An 18,500-nucleotide genomic window follows, 5' to 3' on the forward strand; every position below is an offset into this window, starting at 1 on the left:
ACGAAAAAATTTAGATAAATTAGATTACATTTAAAAAAAACCTTTCATGACAGGAGACACAACCAATAAAGTAAACAGACAAATGTCAAACTGAAAAAATATTTGCAACTTAAAATATCAAAGCCTTAATGTGCTAAATGAAGCCACCCATTGAAAATTAGAGAACATTTTCAACAACCCTAAAAAATAAAAAAGTTGAACATACACGTCACAGAAAAAGAAATGGAAGCAATCCAAAAACTGAAATACCATTTTCTCACCTCTCACATTGGTAAAAAAACAAATTTAGCAACATATTTAGCTAACTGTGGGGCAACTAAATATTAACCTTCATACTTTGCTGGTGGGATGAAAAAATGAAAAAATCATCATGAATAGTAATTTTGCGGTATATGACAAACTTTGTTAATGATTCACCCTTTGACCCAGCAATATAGCACCTAGGGATATATCTAAAATATACCCTGGCAAAAATATTATTAAAAAGAATATTTTTGAAAACTAAGCAAATGATTGGAGCACTTTATGTGATGAAGTGAGACCCAGAAGAAAAACAAACAAATTGAAAAGTGAGCAAAATCCAAATTTCTGCCAATGAAGATCTGGTTGGATAAAGTGTGCTACATCCATGAAATCACAGTTCTACAAAAGAATAATGATGATTTTGTATATAATTACGATTTGATACCCATGTGTCATAAATGAAAAAGATGGAGAAAAGTGTGTATGTTATAGATGTATGTGTGTACATACACACACTACACATATATCTATATTATACACACTTTTCTCTACTTGGCTTTTTGACTGGAAACCCATACAAAATACTTTACATTGCTATCTGAGACTGTTTCATGTGCATGGTGAATAAAGCAAATGTTAATCTAATTCAGTGATTTCCACTGCTGAAAATCAGAAGAAAGACAGAAAGATGAGCAGATTATACAAAAACCCTTAACAGCTGGATTTGAATTAGAAAACTCAGAACAACTCTTGACTTACTTCATCTATCTATGTATCCAGCGATCTAGCTATCATCTATCTATTTTTCTGGTTCTGTTCTCTGAAATGCATAGAAACTAGGTTCAGTGCAGTAGTAGTGAGCATAAGCAGCACCCAGATTATGCCATGCAGATACAGTTTCCCACTCAAAGTAATTGGTTAACTTTGGAGAAATGATTGATTTCTGGTCTGTGGCAGGAGAAAGACAACATAAGCCTGGAATACTAATACTCCAGATAGCATGGAAGCTACCAAGGACTACTGGGGCTGTGCCGAAAGGACTTAGCTAAACTGAAGAGGCTCCTATGAGTAAAAGATGAAAAAAATTGATCAAGAACAACTTGAGTTTGTTGAAATCCATCAAATTCATTTATATCTGAGTTAATAATGGTATTTATAAAAAACAATTGTTCATTGATGAAGATTCTAGGGAAGCAAAATCTTTTTTTTGAAAACTAGTAATTGATGAGAAAGAATCAGGCATTTATCCTGCCTTTCTGATACCACTGGTAACCACAGAATTGATGAGGGGATGTTTTTACTCATAAAAATATCTGCTAATAAGTGAGGAAAGAGTGATGGAATTAAAATAGCACCAGTTTAACTGCTGGTGAATTAATATATCTAGACAAAGATAACCAATAGCTGCTAACATCATAAAAGGAGACACCAGAACACCTGTGCCCCCAATGGAAGAACAATTTACAGGAAATAGAGGAGTGTGTTAAATTGTGTCACATCATGTTTATGTATACACACTTGTAGCCACTCTACAAATCTGACAATAAAACCTGAAAAATATTTTTATGTAAGTATCGAAATTATGAAATGTTATGTCCTCCAATTTTATCAGGGTCAAAACGTCAAAGTTACAAAAGTTTGTAAATATGGGAAGATACTTCCTGTTTAAGACACTATCTCTTCTGTCTCCCTCTCTCTCCCTCTCTCTCTAGGCAATCTGCTGCCTCTGGGACTATAGATAAATAGCTCATTTTGATAGTTATAGAGGTCCTCAGGGAAGGCTACATGTCAAAGCAGGGTTAAATTAAGAAATCCGTTTCCCTCCATTCTTGCTATTCAATATAAACATTCCCAGAACACCCTCTTCCCCCCAGCTGCCTAGCAATATGCAGAGACTATTAGTAACAAATTAATTTGACTCCTTAAAATTGCATTAGGGATCATTCTTGAAAATAATCTGTGGATTTAGAATTGTAACATGTTAAAAATAATGAAAAATAAAGTGATTTTTCAAGATTTTCTACACTGTGGTTTGAACAAAAGTGAGAAGGAGAAAAAAAAAAAAAAAGGAATGCTAGAGAATAATGGAAGCTCTTACTGAGCAACTCTGAATAAAATAACAGCTGTAAATTAAGAATACGGGATTCTGGACCCTGGAGATCCTACTAAGAAAAAGTAGTTGATGAGACTTAGACTGAAGAATAATCTGTCAACATCATGTGATTTTTATTCTATAGTCTCAAAAGTATAATACAGGGCTTCCCTGGTGGCGCAGTGGTTGAGAGTCCGCCTGCCGATGCAGGGGACACGGGTTCGTGCCCCGGTCCGGGAGGATCCCACGTGCCGTGGAGTGGCTGGGCTGGTGAGCCACGGCCGCTGAGCCTGCGCATCCGGAGCCTGTGCTCCGCAAGGGGAGACGCCACGACAGTGAGAGGCCCGCGTACCGCAAAAAAAAAAAAAAAAAAAAAAAAAAAAAAAAAAAAAAAGTATAATACACTTTGCTTCTGAACATCAGTAGGATAATTTACTGAAGCCCCAAAGGAAAACAGCACTAATGGTGGAATGAATATTGTATTTTTATTAACAGTTTTATTTTCACTAAGAATCATTTACAGAAGGTATGGCTTTCTGAATGTATTTGCTGTGCCCAGAGGTCCCAATGGGAGTTTTCAGATGCTCTAGCCAACATGAGCAATAATTTGTCTTTATATACCACAAAACTATGTTTAAATTTTCAGCAACATCTATTTTTTAAGACGCTGTTCCTTATATTTATTAGTCTATGACTTCTGAAATTAATGCAAAACAATAACATTATACCAATTCTAATGATTTAAAAGTGGATTTTAATATACTCTCACTTTCTTAATAACAACCTGATGACTTATTGTAGCCATAGGGAAATACCAAAGATAGAAACTCTAGATAAATCTTAGAAACCATCATTACTGTTTCATGTCCTAAATTCTTAGAGACACCAACTTCTTCAGTGAGTAAATTGTTCATGGTACATACTTTCTCATAATGGAAGTTATCAGTATATTTCCAACAAAGCAAATCTTTATAACATATGAATTGCAAGTACTTTTAGATTTATTTATGCTAGGTAACTAAATTTTAATAATTAACAATCTTAGCAAACTGAGTTAAACAAACAAGGGTATCTAGTATTTTTCACACATAGAACCAAATAGTCACAAATATATTAGCATTTTAAATATTTTGATATACAAATATAGGCATATATATGTCATTGGCAACTCTTTGTAAATTTATATTGTAGACTCCTTTTCTGTACATATATTTTCAAACAATCTTATTTTCTCTAGCATCTTGAAATTCTAAAAATAAGAATTAAAAAAAAAGATGTAGTTGATTATTTATCCTACATCAAATGTAAACAGAAAATGAAACAAAAACATCTATAGATTGTTGCAACTATGTATATTATGTGTATATACACATTTATTTACCTGTGTATTTGTATATTAATTTCCTTCTTGTATTTTACAGACAAAACTAAATGGGTCAAGGATGTTTATGAAAAATCATTCTAAATCTGCAGGAACAGGTGCCAAGAACTAGAAACATTAACAAATCTGTATTAGCTCCCTGAGGCTGCCAAAATAAATGACCACAAACTTGGTGGCTTAAAACAACAGAAATGTATTCTCTCACAGTTCTTGAGCTAGAATTCTGAACTTTGGGAGGGCTATACTCCCTCTAAGGCTCTAGGGGATAATTTGTTTCTTGCTTCTTCCAACTTCTGGTGGCTCTTTACAATCCTTGATTTATGGGTACATCATTACAATCTCTGCCTCTATGGTCTACTGCCTCTTTCTTTTCTGTGGGTCTCAATCCCCCTCTATCTTTTTCTCAGAAGGACACTTGTCATTGGATTTAGGACCCATGCAGGTAATCTTCATATCAAGATCCTTAATTCAATTGTATCTATTGTTACGGGCAGGATTGTGTCCCTACAGAATTTATATGTTGAAGGCCTAATCCCTAGTACCTTAGAATGTGACTGTATTTGGAAATAGGGTCTTTAAAAAGGTAATTAAGGTAAAATGAGGCCATATGATTGGGCCCTAACACAACCTGACTGATATCCTTGTAAGAAACAGAAACCTGTACACACAAAGAGACATCACGGATGTACATGCACAAAGGAAATACCTTATCAGAGAAGGTGGTCATCTGCAAGTCAAGAAGAATGGCCTCAGAAAAGACCAAATCTGCTGATACCTTGATCTTGGACTTCTAGGCTGCAGAACTGTGAGAAGATATACTTGGGTAGTTGGAGTCATCCAATCTGCTGTATTTTGTTATGACAGCTTTGGCAAACTAATAAATCTGCAAAGAACTTTTTGCCAAAGAAGGTAATTTTTGAAGATTCTGGGAGAGGCCACAATCCAGCTCATTACATTATATAAGTATTCTTTATTGTGAAAATATCTTAGCATGTACAAAGTAATGAATAAGTAAGGCAAAAAATTACTATGACTGCATTAGAAATGCCAAGGTATTTAATGGCACTTAAGTCAACGACCACAATGTCAAATCAATGGCCAGTCAAATACTGAAACATGAGACATCTTTTTGGCATTAAAATGTTTAGTTATAAAATTGTGCTTTAATTATTGGAAACATTTTTCAACATTATCAAAATGTTGTAACAAAAACATTATCTAAAATATACCAATTTTTAAAAATATGTCTATGCCCCTGCTAAAGCAATTATCTGTTGGAGTCTAATGGTAGTACATACAGGTCTCCTTCTCTTTATAACATTACTGAAGATTTGGGTGGTGATAATCTGAAAAAGATGCAATGCTTATTCTCATGTAATTAACAAAATGGTGGAGAAGACAGCCAGCCAATTGATATAAACAGGTTTTCTTAATTGATTCCTACTATTTTGTAGACAAATAAACACACTAAACAGAAAAAATAGCTTAAGATTTTGGAACTATCATTATCCTCTTCAATTTACAGATAATGCAAATGATATGTAGAAAAGACAAGTCAAACACATCTGGCATGTGCTAATGCCCCTGTGGTTTGGGTTTTGTTTTGTTTTGTTTTTGTTTGTTTTTGATTTGTTTTGTTTTGTGTTCTACTATCACAACAAGGTTTGAAAAGTGCTATAATGCCAGTTTACAGAGTGGATTTGGAGAGAATTGGAATGCCTGGTCAAAGCACACCAGTGGGGAAAATTTTGCTTCTATGTTTCGGGCCAACAGTTAATGGAGTCTTTGGTTGCTCACACTTAGGGATTATGAAATGCAGCTGTTCCCAAGATAAGGCTTTAGGATGTGGTAGGATGTGCTTTTTAAAAAGGTCTTGATCACTTGGAAGTGAGACAAAATATGTGTTTTTCTGTTTTAGGGAGATGGGCCCTAGACGAGATGGCAATAAGCTGGTGTCTGGAGTGAGCTGAGTTCAAGAAAACACTGTTATATAGAGGCAAAAATTATTGCAAACAGTCTTTGTTCTCAAATTCCATAATTGTCTATGTATAAAATCCAAAATAAAACAAACAAAAAACGCTACTGGAACTCACAAGCAATAATAACAAGGTTGTAGGACACAAGGTTAGCATACAAACGTCGCTTGTTTTCCTAAATGCCATCAATGAGCAAGTGGAATTTGAAATTAAAAATACAATACCAGGGACTTCCCTGGTGGTGCAGTGGTTAAGAATCCACCTGCCAGTGCAGGGGGCACGTGTTCGAGCCCTGGTCTGGGAAAATCCCATGTGCCACTGAGCGACTAGGCTTGTGCACCACAACTACTGAGCCCGCGTGCCAAGAGTCTGTACTCCGCAACAAGAGAAGCCACTGCAATGAGAAGCCTACACACCACAACAAAGAGTAGCCCCTGCTTGTCACAACTAGAGAAAGCCCGCGCACAGCAATGAAGACCCAATGCAGCCAAATAAATAAAATAAATAAGTTTATTAAAAAATACAATACCATTTTATCAGCATGCCCCAAAATTACTTATAATTTATAAGTCAAAAAAAATTATATAAGTCAAAAAACGTATAATTCAAAAAAAGTATAAGTCAAAAAAAATTGTACAAGATCTATGTAAGAAAGCTACAAAACTATGATGAATTAAATCAAAGGATAACTAAATAATTGGAGAAATATTCCATGTTCATGGATAGGAAGACTCAATATTGTTAAAATATCAGTTCTTCCCATTTGATCTACAGTTTCAATGCAATCCCAATCAATCCCCCAGCAAGTTATTATGTGGCTAATGACAAACCAATTCTGCAGTTTGTATGGAAAGGTAAGAGACCCAGAATAGCCAACATGATTTTGAAGGAGAAGAGCAAAGTTAGAGGATTGATGCTATTCTACTTTAAGAGTTACTGTAAAGCCACAATTATCAACTCAGTGTGGAATTGGCAAAAGAGGAAACAAATGGATCATTGGAACAGTATAGAGTGCCTAGAAAAACAGATCCATATAAATAGAGACAACTATTTTCTGACACAGGAGCAAAGGTAATATCATGGAGCAAAGTCTTTTTGACAAATGGCGCTGAAACAACTAGATATACACTTGCACAAAAAGAACCTAAATACATACCTCACACCCTTTACAAAGCTAACTTGAAATGGATCATAGACCTAAATGTAAAATGCAAAACTATAAAATGCCAAGAAGATAACATAGAAGAAAACTGAGATAAAGGTATGGTGGTGCCTTTTTAGATACAACATCAGTGACATGATCTATGAAAGGAAGAACTGATAAGCTGGACTTCATTAAAATATTAAAATTAAAAACAACCACACTGTCAAAAAGAAACTGTCAAAAGAATGAGAAGACAAGCCACATACTGGGAGAAAATATTTGCAAAGAAACAATTAACATAGGACTGATCTGAAACATAGAAAGAACTCTTAAAACTCAATAGTAAGTAAACAACCCAAATAAAAAATGGGCCAAAGACCTTAAGAGACACCTCACCAAAGAAGATACACAGATGGCAAATAAGCATCTGAAAAGATGCTCCTCAACATATGTCATCAGGGAAATTCAAGTTAAAACAATCATAAGATATCACTACACACCTATTAGAATGGCGAAAATCAAGAACACTGACAACATCAAATGCTGGCAAGGATATGGATCAATGAGAATTCTCATACATTACTGGTGAGAATGAAAAGTGGTAGCCACTCTGAAAGAAAGTTTGGTGGTTTCTTATAAAACCAAACATACTATTATCAAATGATCCAGCAATCGTGCTCCTTGATATTTACCCAAAAGAGTTGACCCCTTACATCCACACAGAAATGTGTACGTTGATACTTACAGCAGCTTTATTCATAATTGCCGTAATTTGGAATCAACTAAGATATCCTTCAGTAGGTGAATGGATAAATCTGTTACATTCAGAAATCAGAATACTGTTGAACATTAAAAAGAAATAAGCTCTCAACCTATGAAAAAGACATGGAGGAACCTAAAATACATACTACTAATTGAAAGAAGGCAATCTGAAAAGGTTGCATACTGTGTGATTCTATTAACTCTATGACATTCTGTTAAAGGAAGAAATATGGAGAGAATAAAAGACCAGTGATGTTCAGGAGTGGGATTAGGGATGGGGAGTGGAAGAAGGAATGAATAGACAGCACAGAGGACAGTAAAACTACTCTGTATGCTATTATAATATTAATACATGTCACTATATATTTGTCCAAACTCACAGAATGTACATTCAGAGAGAACCTTAAAATTAACTACATGTTATTGGTGAAAATGATGTGTCAATGTGGGTTCATCTATTGTAACACTGTAGCACTCTGATAAGTGATGTTGATAATAAGGAAGGCTATGTATGTGTGGAGTTAGTGGGCATGTGAGAAATCTGTCCTTTCTACTTAATTTTTCCTCTCAATTTTGCTGTGAATCTAAAACTGCTCTAAGAAAATAAAGCCTTTAAAAACACACATTTTCAAATGGTCTTGATTTAATAAGTTAATATTGTTAAAAATACCATAACAATTTGGAAATTCCCATACAAGCAAAGTTACAGCACAGAGTAAGTAAATAAAATTAAATTATTTCCTCAGATATGATGATATTCAATTGCAATGATGTTTAAAATGTCAAATTAATATGCCATATTAATACATTTCTACTGATTGTTCCATACAGATAAATAAACAATTGGGATTAGCCATAATTATACATATATTTATATATATGTCTTTCTTATACGTTATGTTGATGCTTTTATATTAATAAAAAAGGTATAACAAAGATAATTACACAGCCAAATAAGAGTTTGGGGTATTGAAGCACATAAACCTATACTATAAAATTTTAGAGGGCTGCTAATATTGACTAAAAATCATTTAAAATAAGAGGCATTCCACTAGATATCTTATTAAGCATCTTTAATAATATCCTGTTGAAAATGTTTATTTCCCCAGATGAACAGGATAACTCTTGCATGATTTCCAATAGTACAAAAAAACCTGAGTTACAAAGTGCCAGATAATGGCAAATTATAATGTTAGCATTGTGCAAAAGAGCATAAAATTATAAGAAAATCCAAAGGATATTTCATGCACAATTTTCTGGTTTAAAATATATTTGGACCATAATAACCATCTTAAGTATTTTTTACTTTATATATTTCTTTATTTTCTGATTCTTCCTTAGTTAATGTTTTTGAAAGTGTGTACATATAACAGTATAATCAAGAACAAGAAGAGAAGTTCATACCGAGCATGACACTTTCTTTCTTCTAAGGACATTAGTTTCATGTTCCTAATTAAATGAAATGATGCTTCTTCAAGTAACATTTTAGGCAAAGACTCCTTTATTCTTGGGCAATGATTGCATTATCTAAGTCAAAATCCTTGTATGTCCCAACATCACTACACTAGAAGCTGCATGGTGGATTCTTCTAAAAATATGCATATTCATCACATAATGAATTTATCAAATTTAAGATCATTTCTTATATTGAACTTTCTACCACCTGCAGATTTATAAGCAGCTTAAAATTAGGATGGACTGGTTAAATCATTATTTCAACCTTCTTCTTTACTCAAATTAATATGGTGTTTTGTGAGGGAATATCTATATAGTAACTAAGCTAATTTATTTTCAGTCTACTAATTCTAAAAGACTATTAAAATTGTGATGTTATAAATATTTGCATGATAATAAATTTGTCTTAAATATGTATATGTAAATTAATATATGTTAAAATTTGTTAATTACAAAATTGATGATTGTTATTCAATAAGCAGTTTAAACCATTTTAAAAGTTAATATTTGTTACTTGTTTGTGGCATTTATTGCATTTGTTTTAGAATCATCCCTACCAATTATTCTGTCTTTGGTTATCTTTACCTTGGTCTTGCACGTGTATTGATATAATCTATTAAAATGTCTTTAATCCTTCTAAATTTTTTTAAATTTCTTGTATTGTTTCTGATACAATTCTGATTTGATTTTGTAAAGCAATAATTATGTTCTTTACCACCTTAAAAGGAGATTTAATTTAGCTATTGATCTTTTGTTTCCTTATTATCTTATGTCAAACCACTTTTTATCTTGAAATATACTTTTTTTTTTTTTTTTGGCAGTACGCGGGCCCCTCACTGTTGCGGCCTCTCCCGCCGCGGAGCACAGGCCCCGGACGCGCAGGCCCAGCGGCCACGGCTCACAGGCCCAGCTGCTCCACGGCATGCGGGATCCTCCCGGACTGGGGCACGAACCCGTGTCCCCTGCATCGGCAGGCGGACTCTCAACCACTGTGCCACCGGGGAAGCCCTTGAAATATGCTTTTCAATTCATTATTTTTATTTCTTGCCTTACAAAGTCCAAATATTTTATATTTAAATTTTATTTTATATTTAATTCAGAATCAGCTCAAATGATGTTTACAAAGGATATATAAATCATTATCATACACTACTTTTGCTGTTTCTACAAGATCTTATAAATTCCAACTTTGGTATATAGTAGCATATAGAATGCTCAATTTTGATTTTCCCTCATTCTTTATTTTTCATTTGTCTTAATAAACTCTTAATTAAGAAGGGATCTTGATCTTTTCAGTACATGTCCTATGAAAAGTTCAATACATCAATTACTGTGTCTCCATTTGTATGCTGATGAAGTTCCCCATCAGATGCTAAGTTGAAAGTCAAGGTGATACTTGCAACACTTCAGTAAATTTCGTGTTAATACCAGGTACACATGTATTTTAATTCTGAACTAAAAAGAGACTTTTTTTCTTACTTTTTGTGGTCTTGTTCTTGAACTATTAAAAAAAAAAATTCCTGAACAAATCTGATTCACTCTGTATTTCTTATTTGACCAGCACACAAGCAACCACAAACAAGCAACCCAGTATTAACCATAGTCAACCATTCACAGTATATTTTCTCTCTGATTTCACTCTCTTTGAAGCTCACGTCCCAGATGCAATATGTAGCGTGGTCACCCTACTTCCCTCCTGGCTCTTGTTTTTGATTGAAGAGAAGATGATAAGTAGTAAAATGGAGTGGCAAATATACCACACTTGCCAACACAAAATACCTGTCCCATTAGTGAGCTGGATGCCAGACAAATCTCCAGGTGTTAATGTCATTGTGTGTTCTCCACTGGAGACTGGACAGCTTAGCACATAAAATATGTTTAGATAGGGTAGATATCAATATATTTCGATTTAAACATGTTTAAATAAAAATATAATCAATTACTTGACTATTCTGCAAATGTTTCATTCCAGCCTTTATCTTCTATTTGAAGATATGTTTCCTGATATTTATTTCTAAATATATATCTTAAAGTATACATTTATACCTGTGCTAAATTTATTGTTTAAATAATAATTTACTTAAGGGTCATCTGAAAGCTATTTATGGATAAAAATCATGTAAAAATTATAAAGTTGATATATTTATATAATGGTGACCAGTTCTTATTACTTTTTAATAATGGAAAAATATATAATGAAATAACAGAGTAAAGATGTATATGTATCATTTATTTTTTGAAAGTTCTTATGGTAAAAATACTTGAAAGAGTAAAACTTACATGCAGTTTTTTAATACATATTTATTTTTTATTTCTAGAAGGCCAAAGTACTATGCTGAGGAGTTTATGTATTTATCTTTAAAATGTTTATTTTAACTAACAAACAATGGCAATGGTCTTTTAAAATACATATATAGGCCATTTAAAAAAGTAAAGTTAGGAATGAAAAATATATTTTTGTTTTTTTCAATATTACTGCTAAACAAATTGTTACTTTATTTAATTGCTAATATTTCTATCATGAGGTCATTAATTTTTATTAGGCTTATAATATTTACATTGCTTTGTGTGTTAAGAAGAGCTCCTCCTTCCACAGAAAATGCCATTGAAATTTCACTTTCATTGCAAGACTGCATTATTTGAGCTTCAACAAATATACCAAATATATGATTTTCCATAAATTATACACGTATAAAACCACAACACACACAACTACACACAAACACAGGAGCACGCATATGGATTGATATTGAATATATTTACAAATATGTTGATATTTTGGTTATTATATTACTGTGACAGGAATATAAACATATAAATCAAAGAATAGAAAAAAAGTCTCATCCATTCTATTTAAAGTACGTTTATATATGTGTGTGCATATGTGTGTACGTATGTTTAGCCCTAATGAGTAAACGAATCTATTTGAATGTATTTTACATTTTACACACTCTGAGAAGGGTACTATACTAATGTAAATATATTTTCATTAGGTTATATTAATTCAGAGAAAATTTTTCTCTATAAATATTTTTACTGGGCATGAAACCACCAGAAATGGAATTCAAATATTGCCTCATTTCTTCATAGCACTTATTCCACTCAAAATTCCCTCACTAAACTCTGTCAAAAGCAATTATTTCATTATCTTTTGCTAAGCAAAATGCTGTTCATAAGTGAAACTAATAGAATATTCTTATTAGGAAACATAACTGGATGTAGCCAATTTTAAAAAGCATGTTAAATAAATATTACAACATTAGGAGAAGCTTAGGGATTCTCTGGCATAAACAGAATAAATGCTAAAGTGAAAGCTTTGCACAGCTTATTTGTTGGGTATATTTTATATACTGGTGAAGAAAAGAGTGAGGTATTTAGTTAAGTCCTCTTCCATCATATCTGAAAATGAATCAATTATGAAGCTTATACAAGACTTTTGTGACATCCTACAACAGCATTGCAGGCTAAATTTAGTAACCAGATCATGCAGTACAGGATTTAGAACAAAACAAGGTACAATATAAGAAGAAGATACAATCAAATATGTGATAAAGGAGAAAAAATATAGACAGTATTTACTGTTTATTTTTCAAATAGAAATGTTTTAGAGCAGTTTTAGATTCACAGCAATAGTGGGCAGAATATAGATATCCTATATACTCCCAACCCCAACACATGCAAAAATTCTCCCATTATGGATGTCCACAACCAGAGTGTTACATTTGTTTCAAATGATGAATCTACATTGATACATCATCACCATTCAAAGGAGGCAAAAGACTCCTATGCAGAAAACTATAAGATACTGATGAAAGAAATCAAAGACAACACAAACATACAGAGAGATATACCATGTTCTTGGATTGGAAGAATCATCAATATTGTGAAAATGACTATACTACCCAAAGCAATATACAGATTCAATGCAATCTCTATCAAATTACCAATGGCATTTTTCACAGAACTAGAACAAAAATACTTACAATTTCTATGGAAACACAAAAGACCCCGAATAGCCAAAACAATCTTGAGAAAGAAAAATGGAGCTGAAGGAATCAGACTCCCTGACTTCAGACTATACTACAAAGCTACAGTAATCAAGACAGTATGGTACTGGCACAAAAACAGAAATATATATCAATGGAACAGGAAAGAAAGCCCAGAGATAAACCCACGCCACTATGGTCAACTAATCTATGACAAAGGAGGCAAAGATTTACAATGGAGAAAAGACAGTCTCTTCAATAAGTAGTGCTGGGAAAACTGGACAGCTACATGTATGTAAAAGAATGAAATTAGAACACTCCCTAACACCATACACAAAAATAAACTCAAAATGGATTAAAGATCTAAATGTAAGACCGGACACTATAAAACTCTCAGAGGAAAACATAGGAAGAACACACTTGAACATAAATCACAGCAAGATCTTTTTTGACCCACCTCCTAGAGTAATGGAAATAAAACCAAAAATAAACAAATGGAACCCAGTGAAACTTAAAACTTTTGCACAGCAAAGGAAACCACAAAGAAGACGAAAAGACAACGCTCAGAATGGGAGAAAATATTTGCAAACGAAGCAACTGGCAAAGGATTGATCTCCAAAATATACAAGCAGCACATGTGGCTCAATATCAAAAAAACAAACAACCCAATCAAAAAATGGGTGGAAGACCTAAATAGACATTCCCCCAAAGAAGATATACAGATTGCCAACAAATACATGAAAGGATGCTCAACATCACTAATTATTAGAGAAATGCAAATCAAAACTACAATGAGGCATCACCTCACACCGGTCCAAATGACTATCATCAAAAAATATACAAACAATAAATGCTGGAGAAGGTGTGGAAAAACGGAAACTTCATGCACTATTGTTGGGAATGTAAATTGATACAGCCACTATGGAGAACGGTATGGAGGGTCCTTAAAAAACTAAAAGTAGGGGCTTCCCTCGTGGCAGTGGCTGAGAGTCCACCTGCCGATGCAGGGGACATGGGTTCGTGCCCCCGTCCGGGAAGATTCCACATGCCACCGAGTGGCTGGGCCCGTGAGCCATGGCCACTGAGCCTGTGCGTCCGGAGTCTGTGCTCTGCAATGGGAGAGGCCACAACAGTGAGGGGCCCATGTACAGCAAAAAAGAAAAAAAAAAAAACTAAAAGTAGAATTACCATATGGCCCAGCAATCCCACTACTGGGCATATACCCTGAGGAAACCATAATTCAAAAACACACATGCGCCCCAATGTTCATTGCAGCACTATTTACAATAGCTAGGACATGGGATCAACCTAAATGTCCATCAACAGAGGAATGGATAAAGAAGATGTGGTACATATATACAATGGAATATTACGCAGCCATAAAAATGAATGAAATTGGGTCATTTGTAGAGACATGGATGGACCTAGAGACTGTCATACAGAGTGAAGTAAGTCCAAAAGAGAAAAACAAATATGTATATTAATGCATATATGTGGAATCTAGAAAAATGGTATAGATTATCTTATTTGCAAACAGAAATAGAGACAGAGACATACGGATACCAAGGGGGAAAGGAGAGGAGGTGTGAGGAATTGGGAGATTGGCATTGACACATATACACTATTGCTATTATGTATAAAATAGACAACTAATGAGAACATAATGTACAGTACAGGGAACTCTACTTAATGCACTGTGGTGACCTAAATGGGAAGGAAAGCCAAAAAAGAGGGGATATATGTATATGTATACCTGATTCATTTTGATGTACAGTAGAAACTAACACAACATTGTAAAGCAACTATACTCCAATAAAAGTTAATTTTTTAAAAATCTGTTGTTTATTCAGGGTTCACTCTTCCTACCATACATTCTGAGATTGAACAAATGTATAATGACATATCTCCACCATTATATTATCACACAGAATAGTTTCAGTGCCCTAAAATTCCTCTGTGTTCCACCTATTCGTCCTTCCTTTTCTCCTAATCCCTGTCAACCACTGATCTTTACTGTATTAAAAATTTTGCACTTTCCTTAATGTCATATATTTGGAATCATACAGTATGCAGCCTTTTTAGATTGCCTTCTCTCAGTTATACATTTAAGCATCCTCTATGACTTTCCATGGCCTGATAGTGCATTTCTTTTAAGTGCTAAATAATATTCCATTGTCTGGATGTACCATAGTTTATTTATCCATTTACTCACTGAAGGACATTGTAGTTGCTTTCAAGTAATGGCAATTATGAATAAATCCATTATAAACATGCGTGTGCAGGTTTTTGTGTGGGCATAAATTTTCAGCTCCTTTGCATAAAGACCTGGCCAACTTCTAGTCAACCTACCAACTGACTGCAGATACCTGGGTGAGCCCAGCCCAGATTAGCTACTGGGGGCTCAGACCAGAAGAACCACTGACCCAAGACACAAAATTGTGAGAAATAATAGTTGATACTTTTCACCAGTAATTATTGGGATAGTTTTTGCATAACATTATTGTGTAAATTCACAATGAATACCAGGAGGAATGATGAATTGTGGGAAAAAGTATTCAACATTATTTTTATTCTGCCTGTTTCTAAAGTTAGGGTCCTAGATTGCATATCTCAGGAAACTCAGGCTTTATATAGTATGTAGAGTACCTGGGTCCGCTTTTGCATATGGAACTATGTGTCATTCCATGCTATCATCTTACTAGATTATGTTAAGAAGTTAAATTAATTAACAATAAAATGTATCATCATGCATTAAGTTATTATTCAATTATGCATGGACAATTACAGGATGAAATTCCTCTGGATAAAATGTTGACTCCAGTTTCTTTTCCTAGCCTAATGGTGTTTGCTGATTCTGGTATATAACTTCATAGCTTCTAAGCATTACCAGATTTCCACTAATAATATTAATTGATTTTAGTTCCTTCTAAAACCCAAGCAGGCCAAATCCGCATCAGAATGTACTGCTTATTCTTTCTTTGCAGCCCATATTCTTACATTTCATAGTTGTTCTTGGAAAAAGGTAGAAGTAACATTTTTGGATCCAGCTCAGTGAATTGTCCTTTTCCCTTCAACCTGGCTCATCACTTCTTCTGAAGCAATGTGGATCAGCAGCCTGCAGCTGTGGTGTTAGCTTCCTAATTTATCATATACCCCCGTCATGACTGAGGCAGCAGACCCAGCGGTGGGTCACTTGAACAGCATGATTCTGGCAGGAATTCCTGAAGGCTCAGACTATATATAGCCTTTTCCATCAGCCCTCCAAACACTTCAGTGAGCAAGCTATAATCCATGATAAATCTTTTTTTTCTGTTTAAGTTGGATGGAGTGGATTCTCTTTTCTTTAACTAAGAGCTCTGAACTTAAAAGAAGGATCATAATTGCTTTGTATCCTTGATCATATCTGGATTCATTTTTATTAATTAATTAATTTATTTTTTCCGTACGCGGGCCTCTCACTGTTGTGGCCTCTCCCGTTGCGGAGCACAGGCTCTGGACACGCAGGCTCAGAGGCCATGGCTCACGGGCCCAGCCGCTCCACGGCATGTGGGATCTTCCCGGACCGGGGCACGAAACCTTGTCCCCTGCATCGGCAGGCGGACTCTCAACCACTGTGCCACCAGGGAAGCCCTGGATTCATTTTAATTGCTTAATTAATATAGCAGAATAAATTCTCATAACCTTAATATTCAAAATTAGAGCCTAACTCTAAGGTATTCAAATTTTTAGCTATGATATACAACTAAATGTAAAATTATGACACACAAAATATTCTTCTATTATCCAGTGTTTATATCAAAGAGCAATACCAAGTAGGACTACTAATTTCATCCAATCTCTCCTCAACATCAGTTAATGTATTCATAAGATTATAGCACTGTCTTAAATAAAATTTAAAGAATAATTCTTAATAAATAGCTTAAAGACAAAAAGGGTGAAAATCAGAGAATAGGAGGAAGAACCTGTGATGTTCATTGCACTACTGATGAGCTGTTGAACTTAACCTTGTCAGAGTGTAATCATTCATCCTTTTATGAAAAGAAACTTCCATATCTCATAGAAATTTCTGAAACAAGGAAAACAATATTATAAATAATGATCATATGAAATATCAGTGAACTACAGAGAAATCCAACAGGCACATAAAGAAAAATATAAGCTCAGTAAAGTCCTTCATAATACACAAAAAACATCAATTTCTTTTAAAACTTTCACTGCCTTTAAAAATGCCATTATGTTTTCTCTCCATGTTAGATCAAGCTGAACTTTTCCCCATCCTGTAGAACTCAGCTGCTTTTGTTGCAGGGACTCTGAATAAGGAGCCTCCACTGCTTGTAAATACACACCCTCACCTGCCACCTACCCTCATCTCATCCTTCCAATATCATCTTAAAGCCATGTCTTAGGGAGATACACACACACACACACACACACACACACATAATGCTGCCACAGAAATTCATTTTCTATCCCCAAATTAATATTATTTTCTTCTTCATTGAAAATCTTTGAATGTTTAATCAATATAATATATAATGACTGCCAGCAATCAAGTGACATCATTTTCCTTCCCAACTTCTCATTTTAAATAAAATTCTGGGAACTCTTGAACTCATCCTTGCAAATTATTGATAAAGCTGTTAATATCAACAAAATGCATATCTTTAGAAAATGCTTTACTATGCCCCCTCATAAAATAATGAAACCTAAGAAAGTATCTCCCATTCTCTATAACCCACAAGGAACAAATATAAGAGGGAAAACCTAACTAAACAAGGCAGCATATTAAAGCAATTATAACAACGATGGAGCTTCAATATAATCATCACTACTAACTGGGCAACAAATCAAACACTGAGGTAATAGAGAAAAATCAGTGCTTAGGGACCAAAGCAGGTTAAGGTCACAATGGGATTTTGTAAAAAGTTAAGTCAAAGTAAGAAGATTGTTCTTGAACACAAACAATACCATTTCTTTTAATAACCAGCTTAATATTAATGTTTTGAGATTCAAAATTTTCAATGAAATAAATACAAATATTGTGATTTATATATCCATAAGCCACATTTGGAATTATTTATTTTTTCTAAAAGTTTAGATATAGCGTTAATAAGATGTCTCCAGGGAACGTCTTTTTCTTTTATTCATGGATATTATTATCAAAGAAAAAACTTTAGTTCATAAACAAATCTTCTTAAGCCTTCTCAGAAACTTGCATTATTTTCTATATTGGCTTATTAAATAGTACAATAAAATAAAACAGTTATTTTAAAATACGTCTGATTAGTTTTTGTGCATTTTCTGCCATTTTATAATCTATGAATGATTCTAGCAATAACAAAAATATATTAGCTGCAGAGCAATTATAGCTTAATATGCAACTTAAGGTCATTGAAACAATATCACAGTTCTTTTAAAATCAAATACCTAAAAGGAGAGCAGAAAATCCTTCATTAAAACA

Source organism: Delphinus delphis, chromosome 4 (assembly GCF_949987515.2).
Source record: "Delphinus delphis chromosome 4, mDelDel1.2, whole genome shotgun sequence".
In the NCBI taxonomy this organism is placed as follows: domain Eukaryota; kingdom Metazoa; phylum Chordata; class Mammalia; order Artiodactyla; family Delphinidae; genus Delphinus; species Delphinus delphis.